The 22,258-nt window shown below is 42.1% G+C and overlaps 1 protein-coding gene across 1 annotated transcript in view; it reads left to right on the forward strand.

The window, feature by feature from the left end:
- Window positions 1-9,250: 9,250 nt before the first annotated feature.
- The window catches only part of LOC126475134 (BTB/POZ domain-containing protein 1-like), a 472,458-nt gene continuing 459,450 nt past the window's right edge, over window positions 9,251-22,258 (forward strand). The window contains exon 1 of the mRNA XM_050102730.1: window positions 9,251-9,341. The gene's annotated coding sequence lies outside the window, so the exon portion shown is untranslated. The remainder of the gene's footprint in view (window positions 9,342-22,258) is intronic.

Here is a 22,258-nt window from a genome sequence, read left to right on the forward strand (position 1 = left end):
GATATCAAAAAAGTTGATATAAGTTCCAGTGCAGAAGAACTTGCTTTTTGTTACCAGCACGAATACATGTCAATATATTGAAAGGAACTGTATCTTCATCCTTTCATGACGAGTGTGTATCAAATACGTAAATACACATTTAAAGAAACGACTGAGATGCAATACAACTGATCGTTCATTGTGTATTTAAATTGCTATATCGAAATGATAAGTTTCACAACTCGAAAAATAGTTGCAACGCCATGAAGAAATTAGGGCGAAGCATAAAGTTTCTGACGCAGATTGCAAATCAGAATGTAGCTAACCAAGTAGAGTTTCAGATTATCAGAGTTACAAAGCTACCAAGAAAGATACTCACTCATCCCAAGCTGCTTCACCCCTTGTTAAAATACAGTTTGTGTTCGTGGGATGTTACGTAACGTCTTAATTAGATGAAAGGGTTAATTTTAATAGTACTAATTTCTCCAGTGCTTTAAACATGTACCAGAGCACCCTAGCTGGTAAGTATTCGGTTCACGACATACTTGTTCAATAGGTGAAACACATAAGAAATGGTATTTCCTTTGCAGAGAGGGAGGCTTCGTCATTTTCGGTAGGACTTAGTTTACGTCAGTGATGAGGTGGTTGCACTATGACGGAACTGTAGCCTACGATTGTCCATGTAATTAGCCCTGTTAAAACATTCAGGCGCCAACCCGTCCCAGAACACGAGAAAATCGAAAAAATATGTAATTTAAATAATTTTGATAATTACTCATGGAGATATGCAATAGAATTCTATCCAACCTCTCAGAAGAACACAGATTCCTAAAAACACTGCACGAGCTGCTATGTGACCAATAGATAACCGCACGCTTCATAGAATTGGTAATTCTACTTCCCAGCACTATAGCACATTTTCCATTAAGTGGACCACCCGAGAGGACCATCAACATTCAACAGAGCGAATGCACAAGCCAACTCACTGCTAATGAAGCGTCTTTCTTGTAAAGAATTCTCGCAGTATATGTATGATATGTGTACTTAAGTTAGAAATAGTCCACTAAATAACTAAAATACCTCTTCTCGCATTAATATACGACCTTCAGTGATGGTTAAGACTTTAATATCTGTATACCATCAATTACTTACAAATTTCAAAAGTGTTGGTAAGTGACACAAGTAAAATATTTTTGTAATAGAATCTGACATCTAAATCCAGAAATATAAATTTTTGCTATGAGAACGTAAGTAAACTTCTTTAAACACCACCTCTGATTATCTGTCCCGGTACTAAAGAATATTTAGCATTAATCGTAATGTTTCCATGTCAGCCTCTTATGAAATTGTTTTAATGTCTTAAGCTTTAAGCCGCTAGTCTTTGAAAATGATCATCTTTGGTTTTAACGATTCTCAATTCAATTTTCTTATCGCTGGCTTGACCGTGAGTATGCTACTTTCAAAATGTCAGCACTATAACTTTTATTTTCGTTTTTAATCTCTTTCCTTTCTTACAATCATTTATTGAAAGTTCTTTGTGGATAAATGATAAACCTGGGAGTAAAATTTATTTTTACGAATGAAGGTTTATTTTCCTTTCTTTTAAATGGAAATGCTTTACAATGATCAAGTGTCAATTGTGAATGAGTGACTGCAGAAAACTAATAACCTCACATTAAACGAAATGAACAATACAAAAAAAAAACTCAAAATACATCCTAGGTGGTACCGACTCTTTATATCTGTACTTAAAGTTCAGATTTTCAAAATATCATCCTCTTCAGGTGTTGGCCTCTCGCGTAATTGTCACTCATCACTCTACTACAGAAATAATGGTAGCAGTGGGAATTTCCGCCTTGAAATGGTTCAACTATGGCAGTTTCGTCTCAATGGTTACGTCACCAATAGTACGTCCGGGCAAAATACGCTATCTGTAATAATTCATCTCCTATTCGTGTATTCCTGTACTTGATTCGCGAATCAAGAAAAGTTTCGGGAAGAATGCTCGATAAGCATTTACTCAACATACACGATAACGTTACTACCGCATAGTACGACTCTATATTAAAAAAATTACACCCACGGCTGACACTCGACTACCTGCCTTAGTGTGTGCCTTAGTAAGTCTACGTTAACCATTTGCGACATCCAAATCAAATAGTGTCTGCACTAACTAATATCACGGGCAACACAACACGGATCACTTCAGACAAAATAACTGAAATGAAAACTTTAATGTAGTTGTATTTTAAAGACTCGCGAATTCTACTATCAAATACTGGCACAGCATACAAACCACTCTTAACTAAGACCGTACCAACTTAAAATCACTTGACCTTTCGTAAAAATCCACACAAAATACGAGCATGACTATGACAAGATTCAGAAAATGATTATACGTGTACTCATCATGCCCTAGAAGCGTTAATGTAGTTTTTAAACCTTGCATTTCAAACACAACTCAGCCCAAGAACAACTTCAACAAACTTGCCGAAAACTCCACATTGACGAAACAGTCGATTAATTTGCTCCAGACTGGTATCGATCACGACATTTGTAAACGTGGCCTAACTCACAAGCAGTAGCACATACGTCGTCTTACCGACTCAAGCTCACTATGTCCTCAGCTCTTCAATCGTGACTGACTCAAAACCCCTTCAGTACCATAGTTGAACCATTAATTAAGACAAATGAATGGCGCTACCATTCTTTCTTAATGATTAAAATAGAGAATCTCGTGGCCGCCGAGGATGATCGCTGACTCGCCTAAACTCTGCTGTTGGCTAACAATGCTTTGGATGATCTACGCCTTGTCTGTACAAGTAATTGCATGGCTGGACACAGTAGGGATTTTTTCTAAAACATTTTCAACATTATAGACTTTAGTTACAATTAAATATAAATATCACATTCTTTTCCTTGCTTTTCACACTTTTTGACTGTTATTACAACAGAATGAAACGATATATTTAAATGCTGACGACACGAAAATCGATAATATAACTTTGATCAGTCATTTGGTGTTGCCGTGCGCATTAGACTAACAGTACTGATTTCTCTGCGCGCTTTTGAAAGTGTTGACAAGAAAGGTTATCCATATATTTCTAATCGTAGAAATCTTAGTCCAGACAGAAACCACGGAAGGAAAGGAATCTGTTGAGTAGCAAAAAATGTTTGGAATTTTCGGGCAACAAGGGATCGAAAGTTTCCGTGTCTATAAACATGTTATACGATGAAAGTGAGTTTGCGATCTAAGACTTCTCTGGCGATGCAACAGAAGGATTTACTGTCCCACAAAGTTGGTTGTATGAGTGTAGTTTTCAGGTGCCAATCTGCAGCCATTATTATCAATGTGGATGTATTAATATTATGGCAGTGCATATGCAGTGGAGTGCGTTAAGTATGAAGAAGAGAAGTGGTGAGACAACAGTGAAGTGTTAATAATTACTGTTATATCTCGCGTACCTACATCTACATCTACATTTATACTCCGCAAGCCACCCAACGGTGTGTGGCGGAGGGCACATTACGTGCCACTGTCATTATCTCCCTTTCCTGTTCCAGTCGCGTATGGTTCGCGGGAAGAATGACTGCCGGAAAGCCTCCGTGCGCGCTCGAATCTCTCTAATTTTACATTCGTGATCTCCTCGCGAGGTATAAGTAGGGGGAAGCAATATATTCGATACCACATCCAGAAAAGCACCCTCTCGAAACTTGGACAACAAGCTACACCACGATGCAGAGCGCCGCTCTTGCAGTCTGCTACTTGACTTTGCTAAACATCTCCGTAACGCTATCACGCTTACCAGATAACCCTGTGACGAAACGCGCCGCTCTTCTTTGGATTTTCTCTATCTCCTCTGTCAACCCGACCTGGTACGGATCTCACACTGATGAGCAATACTCAAGTATAGGTCGAACGAGTGTTTTGTAAGCCACCTCCTTTGTTGATGGACTACATTTTCTAAGGACTCTCCCAATGAATCTCAACCTGGCACCCGCCTTACCAACAATTAATTTTCTATGATCATTCCACTTCAAATCGTTCCGCACACATGCTCCCAGATATTTTACAGAAGTAACTGCAACCAGTGTTTGTTCCGCTATCATATAATCATACAATAAAGGATCCTTCTTTCTTTGTATTCGCAATACATTACATTTGTCTATGTGAAGAGTCAGTTGCCAGTCCTTGCACCAAGTGCCTATCCGCTGCAGACCTTCCTGCATTTCGCTGCAATTTTCTAATGCTGCAACTTCTCTGTATACTACAACATCATCCGCGAAAAGCCGCATGAAACTTCCGACACTATCTACTAGGTCATCTATATATACAGAGATGACAACATCCATGAAAATACTCGGGACGAGCACGAAGCAGTACGGCGCGGGGCGCCCGCAATGAACACCGAGTGTCAATCCAACCAGCGAGCGGAGGGTCCGAAAGCAGTCACAGACAAACTGAGTTACTACGTCACCGCGACATTACTGCGCTTGGCCTCCCCTGCCCGTTATCGGCAACGTTACAGTAAACAAGTATAGTGGTGAATGAGGAAAACACATGGCACTGTGAATGTTTTCAGGACAGTTGTGAATATACTATCAATGTTTCAGTGTGGCCTCGTTAAATATCATGATAAAAAAACACGTGATAAACGAAGCGCTCTCACTCTAAGCTGCAACAACATCGTGGTCACTTATAAGAGCGCGACAGCCGAAGAAATCGCAACATGAATGCAAGCTTCCGTAAGCTAAATAAACAAGAATCCGGGCTACCGACTTCGGAATGCGCGTGGTGTCACCAGGAAGGCTATGATTCCAAAGGTACTGCTCGATGTACGCGATGCTCACGGCGCTAACGCTGGAATCGCGGCACACTCCGGTTCTCGACCGCAAACAACTCCTCTTCTGACACACAGGAGTCTGGTGGGGACACCCAAATACTACACACAAATGATAAACTGCTCAGCTCCGATAAGTCTAAGGATAATTACACTTCACGAACATGACATCAAATCCAGATACGAAACCGCCTACAGTCACAGAGGTAGATGAGGTTATAAAACAACTAAGAAAACGAATTTCCAGCATCCTGGAGTAACTTTGGTCAGAAGCTTCTTTTAATCAATAAAACGAAAAACCACCCCAAGCTGCAAATATTTTATTTTTCATTCTATGACTAGTTTCAGGCCGAGACCCATTTTCAAATCAACATAAAAAACAATTTCGACCTTTTTATGTTGATTTGAAAATGGGTCTCGGCCCGAAACTTGTAATCGAATGTACATGATGGCTGGGACTGGTGGCCACGAGAAAGTACGATCGCAAGAAGACCGGGCTCCGGACGGACACACGGGGCTACCGAGAGGGAAGACCATCGTGTTCGGCGTATGGCTCTGGCGCACCGTACTGCATCTGCAGCTGAAATTTCAGCACCAGTTGTCACCACAGTGACACAACGAACTCCACGGTTACTTCAAGGATAGCTCCGAGGCGAACACACTGTAGCGTGTGTTCCACTGACACCAAACCATCATTATCTGCGACTTCAGCAGTGTCAAGCGAGAGCTCAATAGTGTCAAGCGAGAGCTCGTTGGAGAGCAGGTTGTGTTTTTCGATGAAAGCTGTTGCTGTTTCGGTGGCAATGATGGTCGCGTGTTCGTTAGAAGGAGACCAAATTATCCTGTCTGTGTGCTAGACATCAAGACCTACATCTGGAGTTACGTTCTGAGGTGCGATTTCGTATGACAGCAGGAGCACTCTCACGGATATACTACGCACCCTGACTCCAAATTTGTACGTCAGTCTGGCAGTTAGACCTGTCATGCTACCATTAATGAAGAGCATTCCAGGGGCTGTTTTCCAACAGGGTAATGCTTGCCCACATACCGCTGTTGTAACCCAACATGCTCTACAGAGTTTTGTTGTGATGCCTTGCCATGCTAGATCACCAGATCTGTCTCCAATCGAGCACACATGGGATATCATCGGACGACAACTACCGCGTCATCCAGAAACAGTGTTACCCATAGCTGTATTGACTGACGAAGCGCAACAGACGTGGAAGATCAACTGACAAACTGACATCCGGCGCCTGTTCAACACAGTGCCTGTACGTTTGCATGCTTGCATTCAATATTCTGGCGGGTAAACAGGTTACGAATCAACCAGCATTTCACATTTACCTAGGCACATCCTCGCGCTTGCATTAGCCTGTGATCTTACAATGTTAATGACTTATACAGGGTGGTCCATTGATAGTGAGCGGGCCAAATATCTCACGAAATAAGCATCAAACGAAAAAACTACAAAGAACGAAACTCGTCTAGCTTGAAGGAGGAAACCAGATGGTGCTATGGTTGGCCCGCTAGATGGCGCTGCCATAGATCAAACGGATATCAAGTGCGTTTTTTTTTTAAATAGGAACCCCCATTTTTTATTATATATTCGCGTAGTACGTAAAGAAATATTAATGTTTTAGTTGGAACACTTTTTTCGCTTTGTGAATGATGGTGTTGTAATAGGCACAAACGTGTAAGTACGTGGTATCCCGTAACATTCCGCCAGTGCGGACGGTATTTGCTTCGTGATACATTACTTGTATTAAAATGGACCGTTTACCAATTGCGGAAAAGGTCGATGTCGTGTTGATGTATGGCTATTGTCAAAATGCCCAACGGGTGTGTGCTATTGTATGCTGCTCGGTATTTGGACGACATCATCCAAGTGTCCGGACCGTTCGCCGGATAGTTACGTTATTTAAGGTAACAGGAAGTGTTCAGCCACATGTGAAACGTCAACCACGACCTGCAACAAATGATGAAGACCAATTAGGTGTTTTAGCTGCTGTCGCGGTTAATCCGCACATCAGTAGCAGACAACTGCGCGAGAATCGGGAATCTCAGAAACGTCGGTGTTGAGAATGCTGCATCAACATCGATTGCGCCCGTACCATATTTCTATGCACCAGGAATTGTATGGCGGCGACTTTTGGACGTCGTGTACAGTTCTGCCACTGGGCACAAGAGAAATTACTTGACGATGACAGATTTTTTGCGCGCGTTCTATTTAGCGACGAAGCGTCATTCACCAACAGCGGTAACGTAAACCAGCATAATATGCACTGTTGGGCAACGGAAAATCCACGATGGCTTGGACAAGTGGAACATCAGCGACCTTGGAAGGTTAATGTATGGTGCGGCATTATGGGAGGAAGGATAATTGACCCCCATTTTATCGATGGCAATCTAAATGGTGCAATGTATGCTGATTTCCTACGTAATGTTCTACCGATGTTACTACAAGATGTTTCACTGCATGACAGAATGGCGATGTACTTCCATCATGATGGTTGTCCGGCACATGGCTCGCGTGCGGTTGAAGCGGTATTGAATAGCATATTTCATGACAGGTGGATTAGTCGTCGAAGCTATGGCCCGCACGTTCACCGGATCTGACGTCCCCGGATTTCTTTCTGTGGGGAAAGTTGAAGGATATTTGCCATCGTGATCCACCGACAACGCCTGACCACATGCATCAGTGCATTGTCTATCCATGTGCGAACATTACGGAAGGCGAACTACTCGCTGTTGAGAGGCACATCGTTACACGTATTGCCAAATGCATTGAGGTTGACGGACATCATTTTGTGCATTTATTGCATTAATATGGTATTTACAGGTAATGACGCTGTAACAGCATGTTCTCAAAGGTACCTGTATCACATTGGAACAACCGAAATAAAGTGTTCAAACGTACCTACGTTCTGCATTTTAATTTAAAAAACCTACCAGTTACCAACTGTTCGTCTAAAATTGTGAGCCATATGTTTGTGACTATTACAGCGCCATCTATCACAAAGCGAAAAGTGTGGTCCAACTAAAACATTCATATTTCTTTACGTACTACACGAATATGTAATAAAACGGGGATTCCTATTAAAAAAACGCAGTTGATATCCGTTTGACCTATGGCAGCGCCATCTAGCGGGCGAACCATAGCGCCATCTGTTTTATCTGTTTTCCCCCTTCAAGCTAGACAAGTTTCGTTCTTTGTAGTTTTTTCGTTTGACGCTTATGTCGTGAGATATTTGGGCCGGTCACGATCAATGGACAACCCTGTATATGTTAACTGGATAAATGTACTCCGGAAATTACATTAGTCTACATTAATTACTTTTGGTGTTGCGATTTTCTTCCGTCAGTATATTTTTGCTAAGTCCTTACGTAAATATACCGGGTGATCAAAATGTCAGTATAAATTTGAAAACTTAATAAACCACGGAATGAAGTAGATAGAGAGGTAAAAATTGACACACGTGCTTGGAATGACATGGGGTTTTATTAGAACCAAAAAAAAAAAGCAGTATTGCTAGACGCGTGAAAGATCTCTTGCGCGCGTCGTTTGGTGATGATTGTGTGCTCAGCCGCCACTTTCGTCATGCTTGGCCTCCCAGGTCCCCAGACCTCAGTCCGTGCGATTATTGGCTTTGGGTTTACCTGAAGTCGCAAGTGTATCGTGATGGACCGACATCTCTAGGGATGCTGAAAGACAACATACGACGCCAATGCCTCACCATAACTCCGGACATGCTTTACAGTGCTGTTCACAACATTATTCCTCTACTACAGCTATTGTTGAGGAATGATAGTGGACATATTGAGCATTTCCTGTAGAGAACATCATCTTTGCTTTGCCTTACTTTGTCATGCTAATTATTGCTACTATGATCAGATGACGCGCCATCTGTCGGACATTTTTTAAACTTTTGTATTTTTTTGGTTCTAATAAAACCCCATGTCATTCCAAGCATGTGTGTCAATCTGTACCTCTCTATCTACATTATTCCGTGATTTATTCAAATTTATACTGACTTTTTGATCACCCGGTAGATGAAATCGGTGATGGCGAACAGACGCAGCCACTTGTCAGAGAGTTTCCTTTTGAGGTGTACACAATCGACCAGCCAGATATGAGCGGAATCGGTGGGCCGTGTCTCAAGCCTTCCCCTCGTGAGTGATGCACCTGCGAGGAAGCCCGACAGATCGCTTGACCTACTTAACGGAGAGGCAATAGGACCCGCGAGCGCGCGGGCAGGCGTTGCTGCCTCGCCGCCGACGTAAACAGTGGCTCGCAGCCCTTCCGGTACGCTGACCGCCGCGGCGAGGGGTCGCCCGAGTATCGATTACGGCGTCGCGGCGTCGCGTGGCGTCCCACCCCCGGCGGCGGCGCCAGCGTCGGAGGTGGAGGTGGAGGCGGCGGCGGCGGTGGTGGGGGCTGCGTGTCCGGCGCCTCCGCCGCACTCGAGCCGCGGCGCCGCAGCCCGACGGTCGCTCCGGCGCAGCTCCCGCCAGCCGCTACAGGTACGTGCGCTGCTCTCCGCTCGCAGCTGGCCGGGGCGCCGCACTGGGAGCTGCGCTGCCGCTCCACCTCGTCTTCAGAGCTCTGTTCCACACTCCAAAAGTTTTAGCGGTGAGGTTCGGCACGACAGGCCGGCTACCGCACGCGACGGCAGCGGACGCGGCAGGCGGGCACAGGTCCTGCGCGGTGCGCGGCCGGCATTAGCACACAATGCGGGCGGCCACGCCTTCCGCTCAGCTGGCGGCCTGGCCCGGACAGCGCCGGCGAGCAGCGGCGCCTGGCGTCTCCGCAAAGTGGCCGACACGGCGCCGGCACGCGGCACAGCGCACAGTACACGCCGCCGGCTGCGAACGGCGCGCTCCGCCGGAACTGTCGCAACCGTTGCCGCACGCACCCCGTCGCGTTTTCCCTTTCGATTGTGCTCCCACGTTTAATTCCAGCCTCGCAACACTCGTAGGCTCTGTACTTTGGACGCGTTTACACAGTCGTTCTGACACCCATTCCCTTTCGGTGACGATCTCCGCATGCTGCGTACACTTCCTCGCTTCGCGTGTGGCTTCAGTTGTTGTACGAACGGTTCGACTTTGGATGCTATTACAGCGAGTGTCTGTGGCAGTTTCTCTGACGACAAATTAATGAGGAATTCCGTCTACTGCCTTTGTACCATTTTTATTGTTCCCGTGTACATTTGAAAGCAATAGCTTCATCATCAGGTCTTCTTGGTATGTAAGAACCCTTCATGGGAATGTGAACACTTCAAAAACGCAAATATATCAATTTTGTTGTTTCCTTTTGTCTCTGACCGCAGTAACATCCACAGATACGCATTTCTGGTGTGGTGACATCATAAATAAAAAAAGTTCCTACCTGTAGTACATACATTACCACGCGTTATCTAGCTAACTTAGAACTGACCTTACAACTGAATTTTAACATAACAACTCTATGCTGTCGTGGCTACGATTTGCAGTTGCAACCACTTTTATTGATACAGTTAGCCCCCTCTCAGCAAGCCCCTGTAGGGGCGCCAGCACCCTTTCCTAACTACGGCGAAGTGTACAGGTTTTACTATGAGCGAAACCACTCCCTAATGCCAGTATTTGTGATAAGTTTTATTCTAAGTACAAAAGAACACAATAATTACTGTACAGGTAATACATACCTACAAAAGCCCCGTTTTCTTGGAATCGAACGTACTACTTCTTCTTTAAGTGCACCGTCCTCCATGATCAGCAGCGAGACCTACTGTTTGTCCATGGCTTTACTGAACGCCGATTCTGTGCTCAGTCCATCCACTGACTAGTTCTTTAGCCAGGATAATCTTTCACGTCGTGGACCACATCTGCCACAAATCTTTCCTTCAAGTATTCGTTGCAACAGGTGGTACTTGTTGTTGCGCATTATGTGGCCAAAGTATTCGCGTTATCTTCTTTTGGTGGTAATGAAAATTTCTAAATCTGCGTTCATACGCTGCAATGGTGATACATTTGTGACTTAATCTGTACGTGGTATTTTTAATGTTTCCGCTTCCTTAGTTGAGTGGCCAGCTCGTCTGACTGTCATGCAGCGTGCCGGTGATTTTCTCCGCTCGGCAATTGAATGTTGTGTTGCTTTCATCATCATTTCAGTATAATCGCTACGTAAGTGTTCCAATGTGGTGTCACGTGGAAAGACCAAGCTAGCAACTATGCTAGGTGTCAACAACTCAGTTGCACGGAGTAGAATACTAAATACGTAGAATCGAAGTAGCTGACTGCAAAGTGTAACGCTTGTGTCACGAATAGTCAGAACTTTTTTCATTCCTCTGAAAAGAGCTTCTGGACTGTTCATTTCTTCCGAGAATTTCTTGAGAGAACTCGCAGTTGTCGTTGATTTGACACCCCAAATACTTATACGGCACAATTCCTTCGATCTTACCATTAACGAGTACAATAGTTCCATGGACGTGAGATGGCTGGACATCTCGTTTAAACGTAAGATCAAGGTTATATTCTCTTCGGCAACACTGTTTAGTAATTCTTGTAGATCCTCAAAAATGGTTCAAATGACTCTGAGCACTATGGGACTTAACTGCTGTGGTCATCAGTCCCCTAGAAATTAGAACTCCTTAAACCTAATTAACCTAATGACATAGCACACATCCATGCCCGAGACAGGATTCGAACCTGCGACCGTAGCGATCACGCGGTTCCAGAATGTAGCGCCTAGAACCGCTCGGCCACTCCGGCTGGCTTGTAGATCCTCACCCTGATTGCAAGCGAGATAGTGTATATGGGCACAACAAAAGTGTTACAAAAGCTGTAGGCGGAATTTATTATTACGTTTATCTTTTACTTCACCCACTCGTTTTGCCATAAATAGCCACTGTAGCTACAATGGAAAAAAGAATTCGTTAGTGACCATATTATTCCGAATGACGTTGTTTCCGACGTGCACTGTTATTAAATTTGTTCATTTTCGACCGTTCACACGTGTACGATGTCCTCTCAAGAGGAGCTAACATGCGCTGACATACTTCATAGTGAGCTGTTATTTCAGAGTGGCACAATAGTCAAAATCGTGCGAGTCTCTTTGTGACGATTCCCTTTTGGCGACAGACTTCATAAGCTACGCAAGCTTTCTTGCTTTGCGTGTGTTTTCAGTTGTTTGAATAGTCCGGAGCTTCGAATTTTGGCCGCGATTGCAGAGAGATTTTCAGACACTTTCTCTTTCGGTCATAAATTACGAGTCTGTGCACGATTCTCAATCTGCGAATGGCTCGAGCTACTGCTTCAGCAGTGGATCTTTTGCAACTCTTCGGGAGTTTTGGCCATATTATTGCAAATCACAATATTTTCCTCCTGGACCTTTATTATTAAATTTATTATTCACGGTGCCCTCTTATGAGGAATGAACCCAACCACTGAAGCGCTTCATTCTGTGTTATTGTGGCTCATTGAGAATGGTGCAATAATCAACACCGCAGTCGTAAACATGTATGTTGAATACCAATCCAGGCGTCATTTCCAAAATACTGCAGGGCTGTGAAGACAAGTAAACATAAAATAATTTTACTGGAAATTTATTTGCGCAAGATACGAGAGGTTATATCTACGTAAGTATGTACCGAGTTGCAAGTAAAGTGAAAAATAAGATCATAAAGTTGTCTCCAACTTACAGAGACGTTCTGCACGGCCTTTTTTGGCACCTAAAAATTAAAATTTTGTTCTACTAATCGTTTCTAAGTAAGAGGATCACTCAAACCAGCAATCATTAAAAATACTGATGTGCAGCATTTCGCTCAATTATTTACAATTTACACGTTATGGGCATCACTTATGTCTCGGATGATTACCATGTATGACATGCTACTTAAAGCAATCACTTCAAAGTCAACGAACATAGGGGCACACATCGAGAAGAGAGTGTGTTAGATCTTCCAATTATTATTAGTCGATACTAAGCGTTACGTTTTAGAGTCCATCATTTTCTGTGGAATTAAGGCCCCGTTTTTCAGAATCGTATTTAGTCAGTTCTTGCATGCTTAAAATACGGTTTTGAATTCGTCTATGTCCGTAGGTAAACAAATATCTGAGCAAAAAGAGTGCGTCAACAAAAACGGGAAAGTTATTTCTGATAGGTGTAGGGACCTATATGAAGTTATGTCCAGCGTACTAACTACGTATTCACATAAAATGATTTTGAAAACGAACGTCCTGAAAGCGGTTCCAGTGTTAATGTGTTGATAGCTTTGAGCAGCATCGTGTCCCTTGATAGAAACTGACACCATGTGTTACTTTCGATGGCTGTTGCTGGATGAGTTTCGCGTAATCTTTTCATTGTGCTTTATGCGGTCACGGTTTCACTTTCATCCTGTAGAGAAGCAGTAGGAGCCGAGTTTGTTTCATGCACTATTTGCGCAGTTATTTTAGCTATTGTACAGTTACTTTTTCATTTTCGGCTTAAGATGCACCATATTATTTCTTTTACTTGCAATGTGCAGATGAACTGTCATAAGGGACTGCTGGCGAATTCTAATTTATAGAGAATAGAGCTGAAGTACTTTCAAAGAGACAGCGTTCATTTATTTCATGTTGAGTATTATTCCCACCACAATAACCTTCATTCATTTGCCATTAATGACGTTCCTCCTTCCCAAGACATTATACAATCATTATTTCGTTAAGTCTGCTGCGAATAAATTCTACTTCAGATATCCATTTTATTTTTGGCCTGTGCATTGACCGAATAAAATATATCTGATAGAATAGTCTCATAAGAGCATCACTACCGTTCAGCATCCGTAGCACTCCTATCCATGTTTCGTTGAAATGTTCAGTATAAATTATATCACCGATAGTACTAAACTAAAACTATAACAGAAACATGTTGATGGGTAGAAAAAGCTGAACTAGTAGCTAGGAATTTATATTCCTTTCTGTTGTTGTTGTTGTTGTGGTCTTCAGTCCTGAGACTGGTTTGATGCAGCTCTCCATGCTACTCTATCCTGGGCAAGCTTCTTCATCTCCCAGTACCTACTGCAACCAACATCCTTCTGAATCTGCTTAGTGTGTTCATCTCTTGGTCTCCCTCTACGATTTTTACGCTCCACGGTGCCCCCCAATGCTAAATTTGTGATCCCTTGATGCCTCAAAACATGTCCTACCAACCGATCCCTTCTTCTAGCCAAGTTGTGCCACAAACTCCTCTTCTCCCTAATTCTATTCAATACCTCCTCATTAGTTACGTGATCTACCCACCTTATATTCAGCATTCTTCTGTAGCACCACATTTCGAAAGCTTCTATTCTCTTCTTGTCCAAACTAGTTATCGTCCATGTTTCACTTCCATACATGGCTACACTCCATACAAATACTTTCAGAAACGACTTCCTGACACTTAAATCTATACTCGATGTTAACAAATTTCTCTTCTTGAGAAACGCTTTCCTTGCCATTGCCAGTCTACATTTTATATCCTCTCTACTTCGACCATCATCAGTTATTTTGCTCCCCAAATATCAAAACTCCTTTACTACTTTAAGTGCCTCATTTCCTAATCTAATTCCCTCAGCATCACCCGACTTAATTTGACTACAGTCCATTATCCTCGTTTTGCTTTTGTTGATGTTCATCTTATAGCCTCCTTTCAAGACACTGTCCATTCCGTTCAACTGCTCTTCCAAGTTCTTTGCTGTCTCTGACAGAATTACAATGTCATCGGCGAAACTCAAAGTTTTTACTTTTTCTCCATGAATTTTAATACCTACTCCGAATTTTTCTTTTGTTTCCTTTACTGCTTGCTCAATATACAGATTGAATAACATCGGGGAGAGGCTACAACCCTGTCTCACTCCTTTCCCAACCACTGCTTCCCTTTCGTGCCCCTCGACTCTTATAACTGCCATCTGGTTTCTGTACAAATTCCTTTCTAGATTAAGTTATTTCTATTACTTGCTGTCCCGCGTGGTGATTTGGACATTGTCTTAACGCTCGCCGCTGTTTGCGTTGATCACTCACAAATTAATTCGCATTTTTTGAAGGAAGGACGATGTCAACGTTATTGAGTACCTCATTTGTACCAGTAAGAGGAAACCGGCATTTGCTAGCAAAAGGAAGAAAGGTAAGGATTTAACGTCCCGTCGAGAATGACGCCGTTAGTGATGGATCATGAATTACAATAGGACAAGGACGAGAGAAGAAATCAACTGTGCCCTTCTCAAAGGCAGATATCGTTAAAAGACAGATATCGTTAAAACATTGAAAACCTAAATCTTGATCTTCAGATGGAGATTTGTACGCCATTCCTTGATGCGACTGCAGTGCCGTGCCCATTGCGCCACCTGGGATTAGTTTGTTTATGAATTTATTCTTCCTATGACGAAAAACATAAATCAAAATGACTCGAGATGGAGTACAGACTAACCCTTCACCACACGTCTTATGTGATAGCGTTTGCACCAACTTGCTACGTTTGGTTAACAAACAACAGCGTCATTTTGTCGACTGAAACGTGGGTGATACTCCGTCTTGCATGTACTGCCCATGTTCTCGCAGTTTGGGGTATCCGTGCCACAAGGGTTCGACGATCATTTACGTTTTTTTTTTTGTACATATATCGTGTATGTCTTGCTTACATTCTGCTCTAGAAAGTATGTTACCACTGTTCTCTCTAATAACTGTTAGGTAGATTAAACTTAAGAGCTGGCACAGAAAACGTCTAAATAGTCTTTTATGTCGTAAAGAAGCTGAGAGTTGTCGTCGCTATAAAACGTTTACTAAAGAACAGTATACTGGCTACAAGAACGGTGTCGCACTGTTTACTTTCTCGTTTTACTCACGCTCTGAAACGTCAAGAAAATACGACGAATTATTCCACTGGGATTAAATGTGTTGTCGGTAATATGTGTGAGCTAATCTGGCGAACAAATTTTTTTTTATCTGTGTTGCGTGATTTCCGGTATCTGTTTTGTAACGCTGTGTTCTTTTCGTGGAGTCGGCTACGAACCCATTTGTTTATTCCGATGAAAGGAAATTTCCTACCAGCTGAATTTTTTTATTTTTTTATGTTTATCTCATGTATGTACAGACGACTTCAAGACAGTACTGTCTACTCTTCAGGTACCAGTTACGCGTGCTTCATGAGTCGAATGCCGTAAGTACCGTAACTGTTATTCCGTCCAGGGAGGTGCCCATAATTCGTCTGCCACACAGTTTGGTGAGTCACGTCAAATGCCCTCCACACTGACGCAGAGTTCATTTCCTTTAGAATAAAGACTTTTCCTTTATTTGGGGATACGCTTTTCCGATTACTTACTACTAGCTGTGTTTTCAGTGCCTCCCTTCTTCCCATATTTACGTGGTAATCTACAACGAATCATGCATCCCAACCAAACAAAGAAAACAAAACCAAGGAAACAATGAACGTTGTGTACATGGAGATAAATTGGCAGTAGAAATCATTTAGCGTGACATAAATCGAGAATACAAACTATAATGCACTTTTGTTCAACATGAACCTAGATTTGATTTCGTGTAACTACGGCTCGCACAGCAGTGTCCATTAAGTCATGTGCAGTTTTTCCTTTTATGTTTCTCATTCTGTATTATTATTATTTTCGATTATTCCCTTTCAAGAGCCGGCCGCGGTGGTCTAGCGGTTCAGGCGCTCAGTCCGGAACCGCGCGACTGCTACGGTCGCAGGTTCGAATCCTGCCTCGGGGATGGATGTGTGTGATGTCCTTAGGTTGGTTAGGTTTAAGTAGTTCTAAGTTCTAGGGGACTGATGACCAGAGATGTTAAGTCCCATAGTGCTCAGAGCCATTTGAACCATTTTTTGAACCTTTTAAGAGAGCGAGTGAACCTGAGTAGTCATGATTTCTTCTTCTTTCTTCGTTCTTCCCAAATTCTCTTCATACGTTCACTGTGTTCTCTCTTGCGTTCTTCCGACCATCTTTTTCGCGTTCTGTTCTCCGTCTGTTCTTGTTTAAATGTGTGTTTCTTTATGATGCTTCTAAACTGTTCTCTATTGTGTGATCCCCAGTTCTTTAATGTCTTGTTCTGTTTCAGTGATCCACTTCGTCTTGTTTTTGCTCTTGCTTACTGTCTCATAGATTTGCCGTGTGAGCCTGCTTTTATTCATCCTGCTGATATGTCCATAAAATTTCATCCTTCTCTTTCTAATGGTGTCTTTTATTGTTTCTGTGTCTTTGTAAATTTCTCTAATTGGCCTCTTCATCCAAATTCCTTCCCGAAACACTGGTCCACATATTTTCCTCAGAATTTTTCTTTCCTGCTTTTCGATCTCTCTGATCTTCGTATGACCATAAATCACTGTAGTTTCTGCGGCATAAAGTGCTTCTGGTAGTGGTCAGCGTCTGTTCACCTAGTTGGTGCGGCTGCTCCATTCTCTTCTTGATCTCAACAATCAAGTCGTAAACATGTGACCTTCATAGAAGACCACCACGAAACAAATTACAACTTGAATACGCATGATGGAACAAAAGGAAAGAAATGCACTACCTCAGGCATCAGTCTCTAGACTGAATCTTTCTGGTCATCGGATTCTGGGGGACCAGGAACGTCATGCGCAGAAGAGTCGGAGCTTCTCACCCTGTATATGTTTTATAATATTTACACGGATTCTTAAGTCTACTTGTATATTCACCTATCCATCTAACCATCGGCCTACCATTTGCCAAGCACTTAATTGTGAATTACAAGGTAGTCGCGCAGATTTAGATGTTTCCTTATATTGAATTAATTCATAAGCCTTTTGACTACTGTATGTGATTTTCTGTCATTTTATTATAATAAATCATACCTAGAACAGCTTATATCCGTAGCACGCACACTACAAAGTGTATAAAAACAACCAAATACGGAGTGTAGCTCTGTATGGCGTAATAAAAGTTCTGCTAAGTTATGCTTTTGGCGACACAAACCCGATGTTGCATCTCATTGGCCACAGTCATTTCCACGAGACAAAAATCCGACGCGGCAGATCTTCCTTTCACCCCTCGCATTGTAATGGAACGTGAAAACCCACGCTGTGACTTCACCAGCTCCTCGTCCACCAACGTTTTCACGTCGCTTGGGAGGACGCTTTTAGCGATCTCGGCTGCACAGACAGGTTGACGAGAAATGTTTAGACTTGCCGCTTGTCAGTAACTTGCCTTGTTGAGTCGACGGATACGAAACGAGTTGCAGCAGATCACGAATGAGCAGATACTATTTATTGCTCTCAAGGTCAGTATTCTGTCTATCAGACCGAAAACGTCTTGTCGAATTAAACACATGTCAAACTACCTTCGACCCAGAAAGTTATTTCAGGTGACTTTCCACCGTCCTCTGTGTTAATCTTGGGCGACATGCAAGTTTCTTCTCGACTACTACAAAGGCGAATACGAGCAACAAGCGTTTTGCTTCAGCTGAGCTTAAACCTTCCACTGCTATCATGCGTGACACTTTGCAGTGACAGCGTGTAGAATAAGTTAGATACAAATTAAAGCCGCCACTGACAACTCGGTGTAACGTGATGTCAAACACACAAAACCAGATGAAGTGAGGACCGGAGTAAACGAAGCCTGCTGCTTTTCTACTACCCACAAGGGAAGATGTAGATTTTTAACATATTTCTTCATCTGTGGAAACCCAGTTACAACAATTTAAAAAGAAGGATAGCAGAATAGCAGTGAGAACAAGCCTATGGCTAAAATATTGTCGGGACGCGAAGAAAAATGTTCAAATGTGTGTGAAATCTTATGGGACTTAACGCTAAGGTCATCAGTCCTTAAGCTTACACACTACATAACCTAAATTATCCTAAGGACAAATACATTCACACCCATGCCCGAGGGAGGACTTGAACGTCCACCGGGACCGACGCGAAGAAGATAATCTTACTTTTTAACGGCATAGCTATGTTAAAGTCTCTTTTAATTAATAGAGGAAACAGCTGCTTCCAAGGTCAGTAGCTTGTCTCATTAATGCCTCAATAATGAAACCAATAATGTAACAATAATCTCCGTCATGGACTAATCTGGTGTCATAATAGCGTTGACAGGAAAAAGACAGCTGCAGGCATTAAAAAACCAGCAATTTATACTCGAAGGCCAAGATACGAAAATTTATCAAACACTTGGACACCGTTATAAGAAAAACACGTAGAGCAGAACGTCTATGGATTGAGCATACCGTACCACGCTCGTTTTCAACATCGGACTGGGATTGTTACGTGACTTTCGTATTACGCTGTTTGCTTACATTTTGTGGTACAACCGAAACTATAGTGTTGCACGCACTTCTGATGTTCATACATAATTAGTTATTAGTATCAGCTGCTGTGGTTGCAAATCGAAATAGGTCAAACAGGAAAAGTTAGTTGTAGCAGGTACAAAACTGTAATTCTAGTTTTCAAATCAAAAGAGACGATGTGGTGAAATTATTGACAATAAATGTAATAAAGAGATTATATGGTAGGTTTAATTTACGACTATATGGTTATATGTTTATGAGACGAGGGTTAGATAACTTCGTTATTGTTTGCTGTTCGCCAATACGTTTAAAGTAAACACAGCTTGAGTAATCTTCACTTCCAGATAATATTTATTACGACAGATTGAGTCGTTATCTTCCAGTTACACAGGCCTCCAATACGTTTTGCTTATTTTGAAGTACTCACTATAGGAAGTCATAGTACTCGTACGTAGGTCACGGACGATGAGTGTGTACGATTAATCATTTAGTTCCCGAAAAATGAAGGAAAATCAGTTTATGTGATCGCTCTAAGCTTGTTGACACCAGTGCCTACCAATTAAAATTGTATATTACAGCACTGAGGATGGTCACTAAGTGACCGAAAATCGATTTTGCGGTTAATAAAACAAAAAAATACGACCAATGCTGTCTCTCCTTCTAAGAAAATTAAACACATTGCATAAAAAAAAAACAGAAGAATTCGTCCCTAAACGTATTTCAGTGTGTGATAAATCGCTAATTTGTCGCATGTCATAGCTCAACATATAATGTTGTTTTTTTCGGAAGGTTCTCTTTTTCTCACAGAAGGAAGCTATTTCACAATGTCACTGCAACATAAGTTACGAAAATGGAGACTCGGAAATACGGTGAAGTGCAATACCAAACGTAAAAAAATAGCGGTGGATCTTTTACTCTAACAATGATAATAATAATAATAATAATAATAATAATAATAGTGTCATATGAGCTTTGATGCTGACTAGCGATTTGCTCTTGCATTTTTCCTTCAATGTTTTGAGCCACGTTCATCCCAGATATCAAGTGCACAACGTTAAGATGCCTATAAAACGCATTAAAAAGTCCACGTTATTTTGAACTTTACCTGTGTGTACTCGAAATGTAATAGCGTTCAAAATCTGCAGAGTACGCTTGAGCAAACCTTACTTCACAACATAGTCCCTTGACTTTTTTTTTTGCACACTTGAATGCTAACTCCGTAGATTTTCTAATGCTGCGTTTACCCTACTGATGACGTTTAAGTTGATAGAATCGTCAGATACTGGGGAGATCCTGTTTATTCTACGTCGCCTGACTCGTTTGCGACGTGACAGACAGTCGTTTGTCATTTCAACATAATTACTTTTTGCCCTGCAGTACTTCAGTAAAATGGCGGCCTATATTAATCAATATTATTGCTCTATTTTCTTTGTTTATCCATTGCATTTTCTACAATTATTTAGATAAGTGGCATAGGAAAGGACAACACGACAACAATAAATAGTGCAGTACGAAAGAAGACGATCAATAATCATACTACAATGTACGGTTTCATTTGTATATTTATTACAACTCAAAAAAATTGATCAGAATTTCGAACCGTTTTGGTACGATCGACTTTCATACGTAATGTGGGACTTCTCTTATACACAGGGCGTCACAGGAGGAATGGTCGATAATCAACGCAGTGACAGAAACGATCATTCGAAGCATATTAGAGCATATTAGAGCCCATATTCACTATATTTTTTTGTTTTCGTCCAAACTACCTCCTCCCAAAATACGGAAAGCAAAGAGCTGGAGTACAAGAGATTCGTTTCACAATATCGAAGAAGAAGAAGTCCTTGTAGTTCTTAAGCTGCGTATTTTAGAATCCATGTTTGCTGGACGTTTTTGCTTCGAACAATGGTTCCTGTCATATCTCTGAGTACTGACAATTCCTCTGGGTACAGGCTGTATTTTGCATCCATCAATGATGAGACAACTTTGTCACGAAATGATTGTTCGATAAATTTTGAGTTTGTAGCTCGTGTAATTGTTTTTAATAGCACGCAAGGAAAATATGATCGATTTGGCTGAAGAAGACAGCGTGCGTCACGAGGGACAGACAGCGACGCCTCCCACTTAGAGGGTTTTTTCCGTTAAGATCGGTTTTCTTATCCTAATACTCCTTGTTTGCCAGTTACGATACTTGAGCACGCTTCTGTGAAACGTACAACTCTTTCAGACACTCTTAATCGCTCTATGATACTGTTAAACGCCTGCAGAAAGCTTGAAACGTGATACAGATTAACTGAGATTTTTTTCTGTTTCTGCGAAGATTCCATGCGTTATTTCTCTAAAGATATTGTTGAAATGTGAGAACGTGTATTGTTGCAATTGTTTATAGCAACCATCCCATTCTCATTTTCATGTTGAAACGAAACAGAAATTCGGACACCAGACGCAATTGGGCATTGAACTGAATTCGATGGCGACAACTGGAAATTTTTGCCAGACCTTGACGCGAACCCGGAATTTACGCTTCAGAGCGGGCAGGGCTCGAATCCCGAGGCCTGGTCACACCTCCACAGAGAATGTGGGGCACAGAAAAGTGAGATCCACAGGACTCAACAGAAGTGGAAGGCTTTGTTGTTGTTTATTTATTTTTGTTTCTTTTCTTGTGGTTTTTACTGTTATTAGGAAGTTATTTGGAACAGTCATCGTCCACACGGAAAAATTACTGGTGAAAAGGAAAGAATAATACATAAAATCCACATTTACTGCGCAATCTCCCATCCGTTGTGGAGATCTAATAAATACCCCTAGAAGATAGTTGCAAATAATTTTCGGTAACGTGGCGTATGTTCGAGCGCTGCATGTGCTGTTTGTAAACAGGACCAGAAGTGGAGGCGAGGTTTTGGTTCCCCGCATCGGCTGTTCGAGCACGTTTCCCGTCCAACCCAAATTCCAAACTTGTCACACACTACTTATGCAGCGTCCGCTGTCCACTACACACATTGCTCGCAGCCTCACGCTGATATCCACAAGAGTTCGGAAGAAGAGTGCATCCGCACGGAAATGCAGGGTGTTGGGGGTATAAGAGGAGATGTTTCTGTTCATGACTGAGGGCAATGTACTGAACAACAATGCATCAGTATTTACATAACTTGCTGAATAATAATTATAGCTATTAGGAGTAGCAT

This window comes from Schistocerca serialis, chromosome 4 (genome assembly GCF_023864345.2).
Source record: "Schistocerca serialis cubense isolate TAMUIC-IGC-003099 chromosome 4, iqSchSeri2.2, whole genome shotgun sequence".
NCBI classification, from domain to species: Eukaryota; Metazoa; Arthropoda; class Insecta; order Orthoptera; family Acrididae; genus Schistocerca; species Schistocerca serialis.